The sequence below is a fragment of the Podarcis cretensis genome (assembly GCF_951804945.1).
Source record: "Podarcis cretensis genome assembly, chromosome: 7".
Classification (NCBI taxonomy): domain Eukaryota; kingdom Metazoa; phylum Chordata; class Lepidosauria; order Squamata; family Lacertidae; genus Podarcis; species Podarcis cretensis.
Genome location: NC_137176.1, coordinates 27431513 through 27449170, shown reverse-complemented (window position 1 = coordinate 27449170; position 17658 = coordinate 27431513). Strand labels below are relative to the sequence as shown.

The 17658-nt window shown below is 43.6% G+C and overlaps 1 protein-coding gene and 1 long non-coding RNA gene across 3 annotated transcripts in view; one reads left to right on the top strand and one right to left on the bottom strand.

Moving 5' to 3' along the window:
* The window catches only part of CDYL (chromodomain Y like), a 401628-nt gene that overhangs the window by 159045 nt on the left and 224925 nt on the right, over window positions 1-17658 (bottom strand). The gene's annotated exons all lie outside the window — the stretch shown is intronic.
* On the top strand, window positions 290-1253 carry LOC307221047. The gene is made up of 2 exons (XR_013841301.1): window positions 290-515; window positions 717-1253. It is a non-coding gene; the product is annotated as an uncharacterized lncRNA (long non-coding RNA).

Sequence of the window (17658 nt, the reverse complement as noted above, 5' to 3'; positions counted from 1 at the left end):
CTCTTTCCTCCCACAGGACCTCCGATATTACGTCTTTTGGGAAAGTGAGGTGGAAAGGAAACTAGCGGCCAGCAATATTTGTCTGCTGCTGGCCATTTCACGAAGATTCCCCCCCTCAGAGTAAATATCTTGCCTTCTTGTATTCATTTCTTTGGTTGCTTCCACCCCCTCAAGAGCACACACACCCACCCCCAGCGACATTTGATGCAAAATATGCGGTGTGTGTCCCTGGGTGCCAGGATGAGGTCAGAGGCTTTCTTTTTTTGCCCCCTTTCCTGGTGCTGCCCTTCTACCTCTGCCCAGGAGGCTGCAGGGCCCAGGGAGGTCCTTTGGGGCAAGGGATTGGGCCCAAGCCATAGGGAGACCCATCCTGCCTAACATGGGGCTGCTTCTGTGCTCTCTTGCACAAATCCAGGGTGGGGTTCGTAGTGCCATCTGACCCAGATTTTTCTTTCCTCTGCAGAACAAAGTAATTCGGCTGGAGCTGGCCTGCTTCCAGCAAAATCTGAAAGAAGGTAAGCCCCACACCTTGGGGACAGCGAAATCCCTTGACCCTTGTTTGCCCATGACACCCCCCAGGTATTTCTGCTGGGGGTCCTGCGGGACCTGTTCTCTGCCTGGCAGGCCTTTCCCACCTGGCCTGGGAGGGCAGCACCCAGACTGACTCCAGCTACAAAAAGCGAAGAGGACTCTCTTTTTCATTCTCTCCCATCCAGATGACCTCATCATTGAAGAATTATGTTTTTCCTCCCTGAAGGAATTGCTGGCTCTGTTTGGACCTCGCAATTAGCCAAAGACTGGCAGAAGAAGAGGCGCCGAGAATCAGGAGGGGGACAGATGATTTAACCAGCCATGAAATATGGACTGAGATTGGGCAGAACTGAGATTGGGCAGCCAGGCAGGCAGGCAGGCAGGCAGGAAGGAAGGATCCATGACAGATGGTCATCTAATCTCTGCTTTAAAACCTGCAAGGAAGGAGAGTCCATCACCTTCCAGGGGAGTCCATTCCTCTGTTGAACAATGTTTAGTCGGAATCTCCTTTGTTGTATCCTGAAGCCATTGGTTCAAGTCCTACCGTCCAGAGCAGGAGAAAGAAAGCTTGCTACATCTTCCATGTGACAGCCCTTGAGTTATTTGAAAATGGCTCTCTCTGGTGTCACTGGATCAAGCTGATTGATTTTCTTGCATTACTTAAACTAAATAGTTTTTAATGGATTTTGAATAAAGATGCAATAAATTGTCACTGTTTTGAATTTCATTATGTTATTGTCTTCCATTGATCTGGACACTTTTCTGTTGCTGCAGCCGAAAACAGCATTAGCATTTTTTGCTGCTGCATCACTCTCAGGTTGACTCATGTTAAGCTTGTGGTCCACTAAGACCCCTACAAGGAAAGGACTGTTGCTCAGTGGGTAGAGCACATACATTGTATGCAGAAGGTCCAAGGTCCAATCCTCAGCATCTCCTGGTAGGGCTGGAGGAGACCCCCATCTGAAATTCTGCATAGCTGGTGCCAGTCAATGGACCAGCGGCCTGATTGCGTATTAGGCAAATTGCAGTGTTCCTGTATTCCCATGTTCTCTTAGAAAATGGGAGAGGTATTTGGTCAAAAGTGGGAGAGGAAACAATGCACAGAGTCTGCATCTGTTAAAAACAATTCATCAGATCACATAGGCTCTTGCCTGTGAGAGCTTATGCTTGAATAAATTGGTTAGTCAATTTGTTAGTCATAAGGCATGGCTTCTGCAAGAGACAGATATCTGGATAGAAGTGAACTGAGTGTGCTGTAGCCTTTAAGATGCTCTATTCCCATCCCCAACTAACACGGCTGCTTTTCTGTAATTCATTAAGATCATGCATTATATTTGTCTGACCAAAATCCTGTTATCCCTCGTGATACTAACTCTTGATCTTTGCTATATTTTCATCAGCCTGGCTCTCTCTGTTATCGCCTGATGGAAGCTTTGCAACTCACCCTTGTGTCTTCTCTCAGATTAATATATGATATACTCATTTTATTCTTAGCCTCGTCTCTGAAAAAGCACCCAGGGTTTAGCCAAAATAAACAACTGAATCATGACCATAGCAACCTTCAAGGGCAAAAATGGTAACAGAATCTCATCAACGGGGAGATGGCCATAGGTGGAGCGGTCTATCATATGTTCGTATTCTCACTCATTCGCTCGTTTCCAGTGCTCCTATTGCAGTCAAGATACGTCCTTGAGAGAGTGATGCCATCTCCAATTAATTAATATGGAATTTAGAAGAGAGCAAGGGGTATCTTTGTCACGTTGCCCTCACAGGTACATTTGGAGCTGTAATATAGTGCAGACACCCAATCTTATAATCTGTATCCTGAGGCAAACGGCACTATATTTAAAAAGAAAACAAATTGACCAACACCACCTTTGTATTTCCTCAAGAGACCATCATAAGCCATCAGTAACAGCAGGTACAGATCCCAGTTTGTCTCAGTAGTAGGTCCGTCTGTCCTCCCCCCATATCCCCACCACTGAGAATCCATACACTGGCATTGCATGACCAGGCGGCAACAGCCCCAGCCCCCAGGGGTCGTAAGAAAGGAATAAAGACTCTGACAACGTGTTATGGAATTAAAATTAGGCCACAACTTTATTAAACTTCTGAATGTAGGAAGACCTTGGCATAGGCCTTGGGCGTGTACCCATCCCAGGCCCTCAGCCAGGGGAACTGGGGCACATCAGGGTAAATGGGATATGGGGGTACACTGCGAGACGTAAGTGTACATAAGTGTACATTGTCCCTCCCATCAACACTGTACTCAAACTGCTGGGATACCTCAGTCGGTACAGCATGAAACTCTTTATCTAGGGTTGTGGGTTTGAGCCCCACATTGGGCAAAAGATCCCTGCATTTGCAGAGGGTTGGGCTAGATGACTCTATGGTTCTCCCTTTTCTATTCCTTAGGTGCCTCATATGAGAGGGATAAAGGATGTGGAGCCCTCAAATATTCCACAGTGCCTTCCCGCAATGTATTTCACTCCTGGTTGTCGTCAGCATGCAATTCCAGATGTAGTAATTTAGAACAGGTATTTCATTAACAAACAATCCACCACATATGTACAATACCCAACTGAACATCACCTCATATTATTATTAATAATAATAATAATAATAATAATAATAATAATAATTTATTAGATAATAATAATAATAATAATAATAATAATAATAATAATATATCAGGCTCAGGAAAGCAGCATCAGATGTTCCATCTGAGGGGCGAATGGGGTCCACTGGTTCTCTGTGGGGGCGGGGGGTTAGTGGACAGCATGACTGGATTAGGCCTTCATTTGCTCAGTCTGAACTAATCTGAGCGATTGCCTAGAGTGACTTGCCTTTCCCAACAAGGCAGGAAAAGTAAAACTTGCCTTGACTTCTGAAACAAACCATTTTTAAATGGGTAATTAAATAGCTCTCTCTGAAGAGAGAGAGGTACCGGGCCGAGGTACAAAGCTCTCCTCTTATTTTATTTTGGAAATAAGTTTTATACACGGTTTTCCAATCGTTGTGTGAAGGTTCTGAGAGGAATTATGTGTGGGAATATAGAGAAAGTCGTCCCCCGTCCCCCTGATCTAACTTAAACATGAAGCAATTGATAAAAATAGGAGATCAGTTCCCAGGAATGCATAAGGGAGCCCGTTTTATATCCGAGCTTCAATATTATCTGCTTTCAAATGTCATATAATCCCAAATTAATAACTGTGGTTTACTGTGACTGCACAATGACAGGGATATTGTTAAGTACCGCCTAAAGAGATGACATTTGAAATCATCATTTCTTTCAAGAAGAAAAGGAATGATTGCCATATTTAGAGGCACTTAGCACTGGGACCACTGGTGGCAGTTTGCTGTTCAGCTCCCAGAAATAATCGAATGTTATTGAATCATATAGAATCCATGCCGGCTGCCTGCGCTATTGCAGCCATAAATTAAAATGACAATCCATCGGCTGGCAGCTTCTCCTTGGGAGCAGGCATCTCTAATCTCATGTTGTCTTTCCAAAGCAGCTTGCCTGGTACCACATGTGCAATGTGATTTTCTTTTACAGCTAAATTATGACTCCAGTGTGATTGATCTCCTCAAGCTATTTTGAGATTCCCTGACTGCCTAGAAGTATCTCTGTTAGATTGTGTATATTTGCTAAGGTTGAGGAGTTTGGGGAGGGTGGGGAAAGGATCTTTCTATGATTTCGGTGCCACAAAATGCTCTTTTGAAAACTGATTTCTCTTATTTCACTCTGTGCCCCTCCAGATGCACACATTGAAACTAGGGACAGAACTCTAAACTAGAGTGAGACAAGCAAGTGTTCTGGCCATACAGTCTCATACAGATGAGCTATTGGTGAATTATATTCACATTTTAATTATTTGTATCATACCCCTCTGAGAATCTTAAGGTAATATACATGGGGTTTGTTTGTTTGTTTGTTGATTAATTTAAACTGTTTTTATACTGCTTAATATATAAAACTATCTCTAAGTGGTGTACAGAAAACAATTACAACCAGTGCTACAAAAATACACTAAGACAAATTATTAATAAACAATATCCTGATATCAATTCCTTCTCCCACTGACACACCTCCATTCAACAGCTCCCAGCCTCCTGGGTCTCGCTTAGGTCCCAAACAAGCTCATAAAACACCAGACAGTTATTATTTTTTAAAAATATATATTTTATTGGGGGGGGGGAAACAATTACAAAGAAATAAAGTGATGTAGAAAAAAGGAGGGAAAGTGAGGGGCAAAGATGTATGCAGTAAAGAAAGAAAGAAAGAAAGAAAGAAAGAAAGAAAGAAAGAAAGAAAGAAAGAATTACTATATACATCCCACAAATGAAGAGGTTTCCTGAAACTTGTTGACATCACTCTGGTCTTTCACTCTGCTTTTCTGAGCAGGCACCAAGGTTGTTGGATCCTTCTCAGGCTACTCACTTCCATCAGCATCCAGTCATCCACAGCGTATACACCCAGTTCCGGGCTACAACAGGTTTGGTGAGTTTCCCAGGAGGCTCAAAGGATGACAAAGAAGACACCTCTTCATTGTATAAGGGAGTCATTGGAAGTAAGTGTGAAAGACTATACTGAGACCACACCTTTTTTGTGACCTATCTATGATGTATTGATGATGCATCCTGAGATGTATTATGGGAAATTTGGGGAAACTTTAAAAGTCCTGATGTAACCATTGTTTGGGGCTTCTGGCTGCTTCATCTTGGTGTTGTGGTAGTTGGAAGTCTTGTTGCAACAATAAATATCAGGCCTACTGGCCGCTGTTTTGCTGCTATCTCCTGGCTGAAGTTTCTTGTTTGTGACCCCCGACCTGAACCTATGGGAGCCAAGGTGGGGTGTTCCAATGACCCCCTTATACGTTATTCACTTTTCTTCCTCTGGTCTCTGCATACCTCTCTTCTTTTAGGATTTGTCTGTATGGGAATTTAATATATGTCTGCAGCTATTTACATTCCCCCTTAACTGATGTAGTTCATGTGAACTTACCCTCAACAACACTTTGCCTGATTTTGGGGGAATGATGATGATGATTTTAGGTTCATGAGCATGCCCTGTTTGTGCTTAATTGACACAACAGAATCAACAAATTAAAAAGCAGGGACAAAGACAAAAGGGAACGCCTATTGCTATGAAAGGAAAAGGTCCAAATTGCTCCTCATATACAAACTCACCTCTGGTCTAATTAGAATGGGGAAAAGGTGGATTAACAGCTAAAGAACGCTCAACAATGGACAAGCCTTTTTCTCTCTCACAACATGCCTGCAGGCTCCTTTTGATGTTGCCTTTGTGGCATGAGAGTTGCTGCAGTGCAGGGATGGGGATGTGATTGTGGCTTTCCAGATGTTTGTGCACTCCCAGTGCCCAGTCAGGGATGATGGGAGTTGCAGTTCAGTAACATTGGGCACGCAGGTGGCGCTGTGGGTTAAAGCCTCAGCGCCTAGAGCTTGCCGATCGAAAGGTCGGCGGTTCGAATCCCTGCGGCGGGGTGCGCTCCCGCTGCTCGGTCCCAGCGCCTGCCAACCTAGCAGTTCGAAAGCACCTCCGGGTGCAAGTAGATAAATAGGGACCGCTTACCAGCGGGAAGGTAAACGGCGTTTCCGTGTGCGGCTCTGGCTCTGGCTCTGGCTCTGGCCAGAGCAGCGATGTCACGCTGGCCACGTGACCCGGAAGTGTCTCCGGATAGCGCTGGCCCCCGGCCTCTTAAGTGAGATGGGCGCACAACCCCAGAGTCTGTCAAGACTGGCCCGTACGGGCAGGGGTACCTTTACCTTTACCTTTTAACATTGGGCACCTCGGCTCATCCAGGATGAAGTTCCCCGTGTTCCCGGTTTGGCAGCCGATACTCGATCAATTATACTACAATACCTTTAAGAATACCACCACAGGTGTATTCCATCTACTCTTGACACCTTTTTTTTTTTGGGAAGGGGTGGAGGAAGAAGGGGAAACAGAACCTGAGGCCTATACCTGTCAAATTCATAAGCCCTAAGGGCAGTGTTGGAATTTGGGCTATCAAATTCAGCAGTGCCCTGTGCGACGCTAAAACTTGGTGCCACCAACCTCTCTCATTCCGTTCTACAGCATTGTTTTTGCAACCCCTTGCGGTGAGGCACCCAGTGCAACCCCGCTGGGCCTGCCACCCTAAAACTGCTTTTGTTAGGGATGGTATCTGGTGAAATAGTTCTGTTTGCTCAGGAATTTCAATTTGCTCAATAGAACTCTAACTTTCTCTCCTCTACCTGTGTCCCCCCACATCCTTCCAAAATCTGCTCTAGAGGGTTGAGGGGAAAACCCAGAACAGATTTAACGGGTGCTGTGAGGTGCGCAGTGAGGTGCACAGAGAGAGGAAAGGGAAGTTCTGCTGTGCGACCAAAAGTCTTTGCGCTGAAGGAACGACTTGCCATGGAGCTCTTGCTTTGCTTCCCTAGTGTGGTGTAGTGGTTAACAGCAGCAGACCCGTAATCTGGAGAACCGGGTTCGCGTCTCTGCTCCTCCACATGCAGCTACTGGGTGACCTTGGGCTAGTCACACTTTCTTTGAAGTCTCTCAGCCTCACTCACCTCACAGAGTGTTTGTTGTGGGGGAGGAAGGGAAAGGAGAATGTTAGCCGCTTTGAGACTCCTTCAGGTAGTGATAAAGCGGATTATCAAATCCAAACTCTTCTTCCCTATGACGGAAGCAGAACCAGGCAGAGGAACCAGGCAGAGGGCCTTCTCCGTAGTGGCGTCCGCCCTGTGGAATGCCCTCCCATCAGATGTCAAGGAAAAAAACAATTATCTGACTTTTAGAAGACATCTGAAGACAGCCCTGTTTAGGGAAGTTTTTAATGTCTGATGTTTTTAATGTCACATTTTAAAATTTTTAACGTCACATTATTAATTATCATCATCATCATCATCATCATCATCATCATCATTATTATCATTAATTCTGTTGTGAGCCGCCCAGAGTTGCTGGGGAAACCCAGCCAGATGGGTGGGATATAAATACTAAATTGTTGTTATCTGATGGCAACTTGAGCCAGGAAACAAAAAGGTATGTATTTATTTGCTTAGATAGAATTGTCCTTCCTGCTCTTCTTGTGCCTGAGCACAACTCAGGACAGGTTGCGACACTTGAAAGGCAGCATCATTGTAAAATAATACATTGGGGAAAAGTGCAACACAGCCTTTCAATAAAACATTAAGATGCAATCCTAACTCATTTATCTGGCAGTAAGCCCCATTTAACAGGACTAACTTCTAAATAGATATAGTTAGGATTGAGCTGTTTGTACTTAACAGGCACGTCTGTCAAAATAAAAAAGTCTTTGTCAAACAGCAAAAGGCTTCCACAATGGACGCCTCCAGACTGTCAAATATTTTCTGGGAGTGATTCAAGTGCCTACCAATAAGTTTAGGTCTGCACAATTAAAAGTGGATTAAAACGCTCTGCTGCCCTAGCATAAGAAATGCACTTTGAAAAAGAGAAACTGACTTTTTGCAGTTTGGAAAGTGAAGGGGAAATGCATTGACAAGTGTGGGCTGAACAAAAGATGAATGGAAAGATGTATAAACACCCTGCAAACAAAACGGGATGAACGCTCATCATTGTATAACCTCCCTGTAAGCAAATCAGAACAAATGCTCAGGGAAGACCAGACATAGTCTAACCTTCGTGTAAGCTTTGTGCAAGCAAAGCGGAACGACGGCTCAATAACTAGGTTGTCTGAAGCAACCCAATGTTGCAGTCATTGAAAAGACCCTTCTAACTCTTGTTGCTATCAGCTATGTTTCTACCTCAGATGGTACTCAGAGAAGCGCCTCTACTTCTGGGAAGGTTGGTACAGTTCCCCTCTTGTTTACTGAACCAAAATCATGCTGGGCTTTAAAGCTAGTCACTAACACTTTGAATTGTGTCCAGAAGCCATTTAGCAATCCAGACAAGCGCTGGAGGACAGATGTCATAGGTTCTTACAAATGTGTGTCCAATTCTGGACCAACTACAGGTTCCCAAGACTGAAGAACACGCTGCAGCAATCCAATCTTGATGTAGCTAAGGCATGTGTTAATAGCAGTAAAGGTAAAGGGACCCCTGACCATTAGGTCCAGTCGTGGACAACTCTGGGGTTGCGGCGCTCATCTCGCATTACTGGCCGAGGGAACCGGCGTACAGCTTCCGGGTCATGTGGCCAGCATGACTAAGCCGCTTCTGGCAAACCAGAGCAGCGCACGGAAACGCCATTTACCTTCCCGCTGGAGTGGTACCTATTTATCTACTTGCACTTTGACATGCTTTCAAACTCCTAGGTTGGCAGGAGCAGGGACCGAGCAACGGGAGCTCACCCCGTCACAGGGATTCGAACCGCCGACCTTCTGATTGGCAAGTCCTAGGCTCTGTGGTTTAACCCACAGCGCCACCCGCGTCCCTCATTGATGTAGCTAAGGCATGTGTTAATAGCAGTACTGCCTCACAAATGGGTGGCAGTGTCTAAGAAGGACAAAATGTAGCTCTCCTCACTCTTATATTTATTTATTTCAGCATCTGTTTCTCCTTTCTGTACTTTCTGAGGTTAGAAGGGCACCCCTTCCCTCCCTCACAAATACAAATGCAGAAAGCTGGAAAACAAAACGAAATGAAATCACACCACCTTGCATTTTCTCTGTTTGGAGAGATAAAGAAGAGATTGATGTGGAATCTTCAAGGAAGAAGCAGCAGGTTTCGACATTGTTTTCCTAACACTTTAAAAAGAATTCCACACTCCACATTCTTTTTGACCACTTTTATTATTTCAGTTTAGGGACATTCAATCGTTATCATATAAAGGACATGGCTGACACGGTTCTGTTAATTCCAAGGGGTCTACTCTGAGTAGGACTTACTTGGACCCAACCCATTGCTTTTGCTTTGTTATAATACCTTAGACACGCATTGCCCTTAGTTAATAATATTTCAAGCCACTGCTGATGTCCACTCATTTTCTCCTTCGGCGCCTGAAAATAAAATAACACCCGTTTTCTGCCATCCTCACCCACATCATCATTCAGATTGTTCAAGATGAGACCCGAGTCCAAGTCAGTCATGAAACTGTTTACTGTCTCTCAGACCAACCTACTAATAGGGTTATTATGTGGGGGTGAGTGGATCTGAGCTTCTAAAAATAAGGAAAGGGGAAAATGGATCACATTATCTCAGTCCTACTATTGCATTGCATATTGCATATGGTGAGGAGAAGGGTTTAGTCAGAGAGAGAGAGAGAGAGCGCACGAGAGAGAGAGCTAGAGAAGGAGGGAGACACCTTCTAACAATTCCACAGCTGAGGCAATAATTTAACCAGAGACTTCCTGCCTTATAGCTTGTCCTCTTAACCTCCACAGCTCTCAACTGAGTCACATGGTGACACCAACTCTGCAGGCATCAACTCAAAAATTGCACCAGTGTTCAAAACACCGGAAATATGAGTTGTGATCATCTCAAAAACTTATATATATATATATAAACATTTCCTTTCTCAAGTATAATCCTTCCTCCTGTGTCTGGAGACTTCATTTTCTATCCTGTGTTGGCTTCTCTGTTGTTTTGTGATGAGTGGGCAGCGCATATCTCACTTAACGGGCAGATACCCCTGAAAATACAGTATTTCCTTGGCAACATTCATCGTCTGGCACCAGACCAACAATTTCATGTCTGCAAATACATCCCACTAGTGGAGAGTATGACTGCATATTTTGTGGAGAGAGAATGGTGTGCTGACATGGGGCTTTTAGCAGAAATGAACAACACATGGTGCGTTCCCCTTAATAACACACCTAGGAGAAAAGTATATTTCTCATGCATAACAGGTGGTTGTCCTGATGACCTGCACAAACTGCCTGCCCTTTCACAAACCTCCTTAAACTAAACAAACAAACAAAAAAATCCTTCCAGTAGCACCTTAGAGACCAACTAAGTTTGTTATTGGTATGAACGTTCGTGTGTATGCACACCTGAAGAAGTGTGCATGCACACGAAAGCTTATACCAATAACAAACTTAGTTGGTCTCTAAGGTGCTACTGGAAGGAATTTTTTAAAATTTTGTTTCAACTACTTCAGACCGACACAGCTACCTACCGGTTCCTTAAACTAAAGACACCATTGCTTGAAGACTGAATGGACATGTTTCATGTTTCTCTCTCTCTCTCCACTCTGCCGGCAAATAAGAATGTTTTAGTTTTAGTTATTTCTGTCTTATAGGAACCCAAGAAAAGAGGCTTCCAATTCATATCTCTTTCCCTAACTTGGGATACAATAATTATCTCAGGCACATAGCTGTCAACGTTTCCCTTTTTTAAAGGGAAATTCCCTTATTCCGAATAGGATTCCTCGCAAGAAAAGGGAAAAGTTGACAGTTACGTTTCCGAGCACAATTCAAAGTGTTGGTGCTGACCTTTAAAGCCCTACATGGCCTCAGTCCAGTATATCTGAAGGAGCGTCTCCACCCGTATCGTTCTACCCGGACCCTGAGGTCCAGCTCTGAGGGCCTTCTGGTGGTTCCCTCACTGCGAGAAGCCAAGTTACAGGGAACCAGGCAGAGGGCCTTCTCGGTAGTGGCGCCCTCCCTGTGGAACGCCCTCCCACCAGATGTCAAAGAGAACAACAACTACCAGACTTTTAGAAGACATCTGAAGGCAGCCCTGTTTAGGGAAGCTTTTAATGTTTGATGTATTACAGTATTTTAATATTTTTTTTTGGAAGCCACCCAGATGGGTGGGGTATAAATATTGTTGTTGTTGTTGTTGTTGTTGTTGTTGTTGTTGTTGTTGTTATGCTCAGGCATCCTGCCTATGGGACCTGCCTCACATTGCCTCAGATCCTGTTCCCCATTGCTTGAGCCACATCACCACTGCTCAAGATATAGCTTATGTTTATTTTTATTAGTTCTTGTCTTCTTAGGAACACCTTGAAGATGCTTGTATATTCTTTTAACACTCCCTGTGCTTTGGGGGAGTGGGCTGAGTAGGTAATAATGTTATTGTTGTTCAATATTGCTTTTCTGCTTTCCCCATGACGTCTCGCCAGCAGAGGGGAGTGCACAAAAATATGACAAACGCCATTGTTTCCACAGTCCAAATTCATTAAAATACTACGTTTCATGCTCCCCACTTCCCAAGGCAATAAGAAGTCTGAGAAGGGTCCATTTCCTTGTGAGGAGAGAGTCCCAGAAACCTGTGAGGTCTGTTTTGCTACAGTGCTTGGTCTCACTGTCTTTGAGGAGGCAATCTCCTTTGGCAGACGAAGCTATTTATATTCATTCATTATCCCCAGCTTGCTCTGTGATAGCCTGATTCGATGGGTTCACCAACCTTGATGAGAAGGGTTTCTGTCTTTATCCAAACGGTATTTTTTGACATGTGGAAAACTGTCCATATTTCATCTGGGTTTTATTTCTTAAAATCGCAGCACAGCAAGTCATGTTTTGCATGTCCAGTATCATGCATAGCACTGCACAAATATTTAAAATGTCCCTTTTAAAAAGGGAGCTGCTAATAGTTGCCTTCTCTGAATGGATTCCCCCCCCCCCCCCCAATTCTCATTTTTCCTCTTCTGCTGCCCCAACACCAACGTTCCTCAAAATTTTGTTGCAATTTAAATGGCCTGACATCTTTCACTTTCACAGCAGCTTTGCTTAATTTAATGGCCTTGAGAGCAGACTAAATCATGCCAAAAGTAATGTAATGTTAACATCGGAAAGCCACACTTGCTCTGCTTTGTGGAATACCTGAGATTCTCATCATTCTTCGAGGTGACATCATTCCGTCTCAAAGTCAGGCAATGCTCATGTATTATACATGTGTTTATGTAATATATTTATGTAATAAGAGCACTTGCTATGTAGCAAATGCCATGCCCTTGGGTCTCAGGCTGTTTTCATTATCATTCCATTTTCACAGTTTCTTATCTTTTAGTTAGCCGATTTCTGTGCATAGTTTCAGTCCAAAATTCTGAAGAAAATTATAAACTTAAATCTCAGATCATCCACGCTTTGACAATAGATGAGGGAGCTGAACTGGTCGGCTTTACCAAGACCTGGGAGGAGTTAGTCTCTTCCATCAATGCTCTGCCAGGTGCTTAATGCAACACCAACATAAATTCAAGGATCAGGGAATGGGTTCAATGTGGTATTCAGGAATTCTTCCTCTTTAGGCTTCTTGTCCATTTGAGTGCCAGTTTTGAGTATTAGTCACAAAATTAAATGACGCCTGCTTCTTGGGAGAAAAGCAATGACAAACCTAGACAGCATCTTAAAAAGCAGAGACATCACCTTGCCAACAAAGGCCTGTATAGTTAAAGCTATGGTTTTCCCAGTAGTGATGTATGGAAGTGAGAGCTGGACCATAAAGAAGGCTGATTGCTGAAGAATTGATGCTTTTGAATTATGGTGCTGGAGGAGACTCTTGAGAGTCCCATGGACTGCAAGAAGATCAAACCTATCCATTCTTAAGGAAATCAGCCCTGAGTGCTCACTGGAAGGGCAGATCCTGAAGCTGAGGCTCCAATACTTTGCCACCTCATGAGAAGAGAAGACTCCCTGGAAAAGACCCTGATGATGGGAAAGATGGAGGGCACAAGGAGAAGGGGATGACAGAAGACAAGATGGCTGGACAGTGTTCTCGAAGCTACCAGCATGAGTTTGACCAAACTGCGGGAGGCAGTGGAAGACAGGAGTGCCTGGCGTACTCTGGTCCATGGGGTCACGAAGAGTCGGACACGACTAAATGACTAAACAACAACAACAACAACTGTGACAGATTGGAGAGTCTGTGATGGTGGAGCATCTATCTGAGGTGGTGGAGATGGTCTCTGATTTGGTGCTGTGGATGATGGTTCTGAGGGATTGCAGAATTCATGCCATGGCCAATGAATCTGGGGCAACTCGGGGCCTCGGGGCTTCCCTAATAACCATGGAGCTATCCCAACATGTCATCAGCCCAACTGGGTAGGACTATGGTGATCTGAAAGTGGGAGACTGACCATCTATGCCTTGTCGTGGCTGGATCACTTCCTATGGAGATTTAGACTTTCAGCAGCCATTTACACAAGTGGCCTATTGAAATGGTCTGCCACTAGAGGCTAATGAATTCTGAAGAATTCTGGAGGGCTCTGGGAGATTTCCCAGCTGGTATGGCTGGCAGAAAACAAGTATTAACTGGTCTAGTTATATTGGATGATTTTCAGACATGGAGCCCTGAAGATGTGGAGAAGGTACTTGGATGGTTTAGGCTGATTCCCCAATCTCTGTCTGAATAGAGATTGCCTACATTGATCCATGTTCTGGTAATTTCTCCTTTTGATCAATACAGTGTGTTAGATGCCAGGCTGCCTTTGAAAATGGTCTGGAATAGGGTAACAAGATGTTACTTGGGAAGGACTGGTCTGTGTGGTCCAGGGCTTTGTCATCTCCATCCCCATCGTCCAACCAGGACACTGAGGCCCACCTCCGAGGGCCTTTTGGCAGTTCCCTCACTGCGAGAAGTGAAGCTACAGGGAACCAGGCAGAGGGCCTTCTCAGTAGTGGTGTCCGCCCTGTGGAACGCCCTGCCATCAGATGTCAAGGAAATAAACAGTTACAGCCGTACCTCCGCTTACGTATCCCTCTGGTTACGTAAACTTCGGGATACGTAAGCGGCAAACCCGTAAGTATATTTCTGGGTTTTTGCTGTGTGCGTGTGCAGAAGCAGTCTCTCCAGTTGCGAAAACCTCGGGATCCGACCGGACCTCTGGAACAGGTCCTGCCCGCAAACCGGAGGTACGACTGTATCTGACTTTTAGAAGACATCTGAAGGCAATCCTGTTTAGGAAAGTTTTTAATGTTTGATATTTTGTCACGTTGTTGTTGTTGTTGTTGTTGTTGTTGTTGTTGTTGTTGTTGTTGTTATTGTTATTGTTACTGGCCTCCCATTCATTTCTGGACCTTCTGCTACTATCAATCTTTTAAAGCTACAAAAGCTTTGTAATGTCTTACCAAGAGAAGGCTGGTCCTCCCTCATCTCTGGAAACTCCATTGGTTTTATTTGTCAACAGCCATCACTATACTAGCTTTCCAACCCTCTTACGAAGTGGCCCACCAGCATTGAGAGGACCCCATGAGCGAGAAGATTGGTTCCCCTGCCCCTAGCTCCGAAGCTTGCTCCACAGTTGCAATGGAAGAGCAATCTTTTTCTTTATACTTTCCCTCACCTTGTTAAAAAAGATTTAGGTTTCGGTAGGGAGGCTGGGAAAATACAATAATGTTTAATTAACTACTTTGGGGAAAACTAATATTAAAATGTTGATTTCGAGAAAGCTGAGATCACCAAGAAATATGAGGTGGTTGGGTTGTTTTTTGTTTTTTTTTTAGGACTATCAAGCTGTACAATTTTGAGCATGAAAAACAATGGAGATGTGGCTTCCTGTCGTGTTGTACTCAGCGAGCTATTTATGGATGAGCAAATTTTCCTGTTCAGTTGGAAAAGATCTATTCTAGGGTGATGACAAATGATGACATTTTCTTATGATTCCAACAAGCCCTTTATATTATCCATATACGCAAGATTTAATACTAAAACTCGCTTACCTTTAAACTGAGACTTTCCTGCTTGATATGACAAACTTAAAACATCAAGGCGAAGATATTGTTATGAGCAGTGCTTTCTAGAAAAAGAGGTGCTGGAACTACCATGAACACCTCCCTTGTTCTCTTAGAATGGTGATGTTAGTCACATGAGAGAGGCCGGAATGAATTCTGGCAAGTTCTGGCTGAAAGAAAGCCCTGGTTATGAGTTTGTGGGGTTTCTGGGCTCCCCTTCTGATTCCTAGGTGCCAAACACTGGATTTGGCATGTTAAAATGCAAGTCAGGATCCAGACTGGCAATGACCCTCTAAGGAGGGGTCATTAGCTGGGACAAAGGAAGTGAAGTTGTTTTAGGATTGCAGGGGTGGTGATATGACCTAGGAAAAAGAGGCCAGTCTGTTAAACACAGCAAGCTGTGGCCAGAACACCATGTGAGCTGACAGCTGGAATGCAAGGTTACAGAAATGGGAGTGTAATGCTGTGAGCTCCTCCATCATAGGTTCATGTTGCATAGATGTGTAAATAAGCCATATATCATAAAGACACCACAGTCTCCGCTGTGCCACATTGTCCAAAAGGAAACACAGACCTGGAGTAAATCATGCCTGGAACGCTCCGGAATCTCGCACTGCTGTGGAGATTGGAGGTGGCTTTCATATTACATACAGGCATACATACATACATACATACATACATACATACATACATATTGCATGTTGTGCATATTACATACAGGCAGCTTTTGATAGACTCCAAAGTAGGCATGAATGGATCGGTCTGTTTCTGGTCAATGTCCATTTTGCATGTGTTCATTCATAAGACTGTTGCATCTGATTCCCCCAAAATCTGCATTTTTTTTTAAAAAAATGTTTAAATATGGATTTTGTGATAAAATACATATTTAAAAATAGGGTTAAATTCTTATTTTGCCTCAATGTATACATTTTCAAACAATTTTTATCCCAAATATACACAGTTTAACTCTTCTTCTTTTTTGCTAAGAACCGTATTGCAAGATTTGGAGAAGTGTAAAATTTGAGGGATAATTATGTTCCAATCCACACATTAGCCTGGAAGGTGCAGATGAAGGCTGCTTACACAAAAAAAAAATTATTCTACAAACAATGGGAGCTACATATTTTCTACATAATCCTCACACAATCTACATCTGTCACATATATATTTTTTGGCCCTGAAAGGTGCTTCGTGAGAAACTGATTCCTTCCTGAAAACAAAAGCTCATTGCAAATTGATTCTGCATTACCGTTCAAAAAAGAGATAGGCAACCCCAGCAATGGGTTCTGAATGTGTAGCCACAACTCTCCCAAAGATGTTGTTGGTGTGAGTATGCTATGATCACAAACACCTCTTCCTTCTTCATTCACCTGGTACATGTGCATGGAGGAAAAGATGTTGATAACCTAACCAAGGGGAGAGTTTTAAAATGTGTATCAAATAATTACACCTTCTCTTGTGGACAATAGGATATAGAATTGATCTAGATTGAAAGAAGCATGTTGAGGACAACCATGAATGATTCCAGACTGAGGAAGAAATACCCTTTTCTGCTACAGGAGGATTAGCCTGTACACAGCCTAGGCCAGTTCTCACTGGAATTCTCTGAAACGAAAATCATTTAGCAAACTCATTCCAAAGCACATTGATGTGGGTTTGGGGCACTTTTTAGAGCTATGCCTAACCTCATGAAATTCCCTACATGGATTTCTTGTGAGGGAAAACATACACACCATCACATCTGATAAGGCATACCTGTGCCTCTTTTGCTACTTATACTGATTGCAGTATGAGCTAACGGTGCTTAGAATCCAGAATGCAAATTAAAAGAAAACAAAAATCATTGCTATCTGTATTTAAGATGTTCTCATTCAGGGCTGTTGTTTTTCCACACAGGGATTAACAACTCCAGAGAACTGCACCACACAAATAAGGGGGAAATGAACACCAGCTGTGGTTTGGAATATAACCAACAACCTCCACAAATTACGCATTTTGTGGCTGTTGGTAGTGAAGATGGTCCCCTATTACAGGTGTGTTTGTGGAATATTGTAGCATCATGCATTCACATTCACATAACTAATATATGAGAATCAGTTTGGAGCTGGTGTTTGAGGCCTAAATTGCACAGGGTTCAGAAAAGAACATACAGTATTTTCCTCCTTTAGCTTGCCTGTGTGTGGGGGGTCGGGGAATGTTTGGGCAGAAATCATGTGGTGCCTCTTGTTCTTTGGACAGAGTTTGCCCCTCAAATTAGTTTCCAATAAAATCACAATGATGAAATAACATAAACTTATAAAAGAATTATGTGCACTTGCAATTTTAATCCTACTGTTTGTTAAGCTGCCTGCTTCTCAGGGCTAACATAGGACACATCACTTGCACCTGAAATAAAGCTGATATGTTTGGAAGCAGGCATTTTAGAAGATCCGGATTGGTCCCATTCCATTGAGTCCCTGCTTTCATGACTTCATCCCTGTGTCTGTGGGTTGTATCCATACCAACGTCCCATTGAAGTAA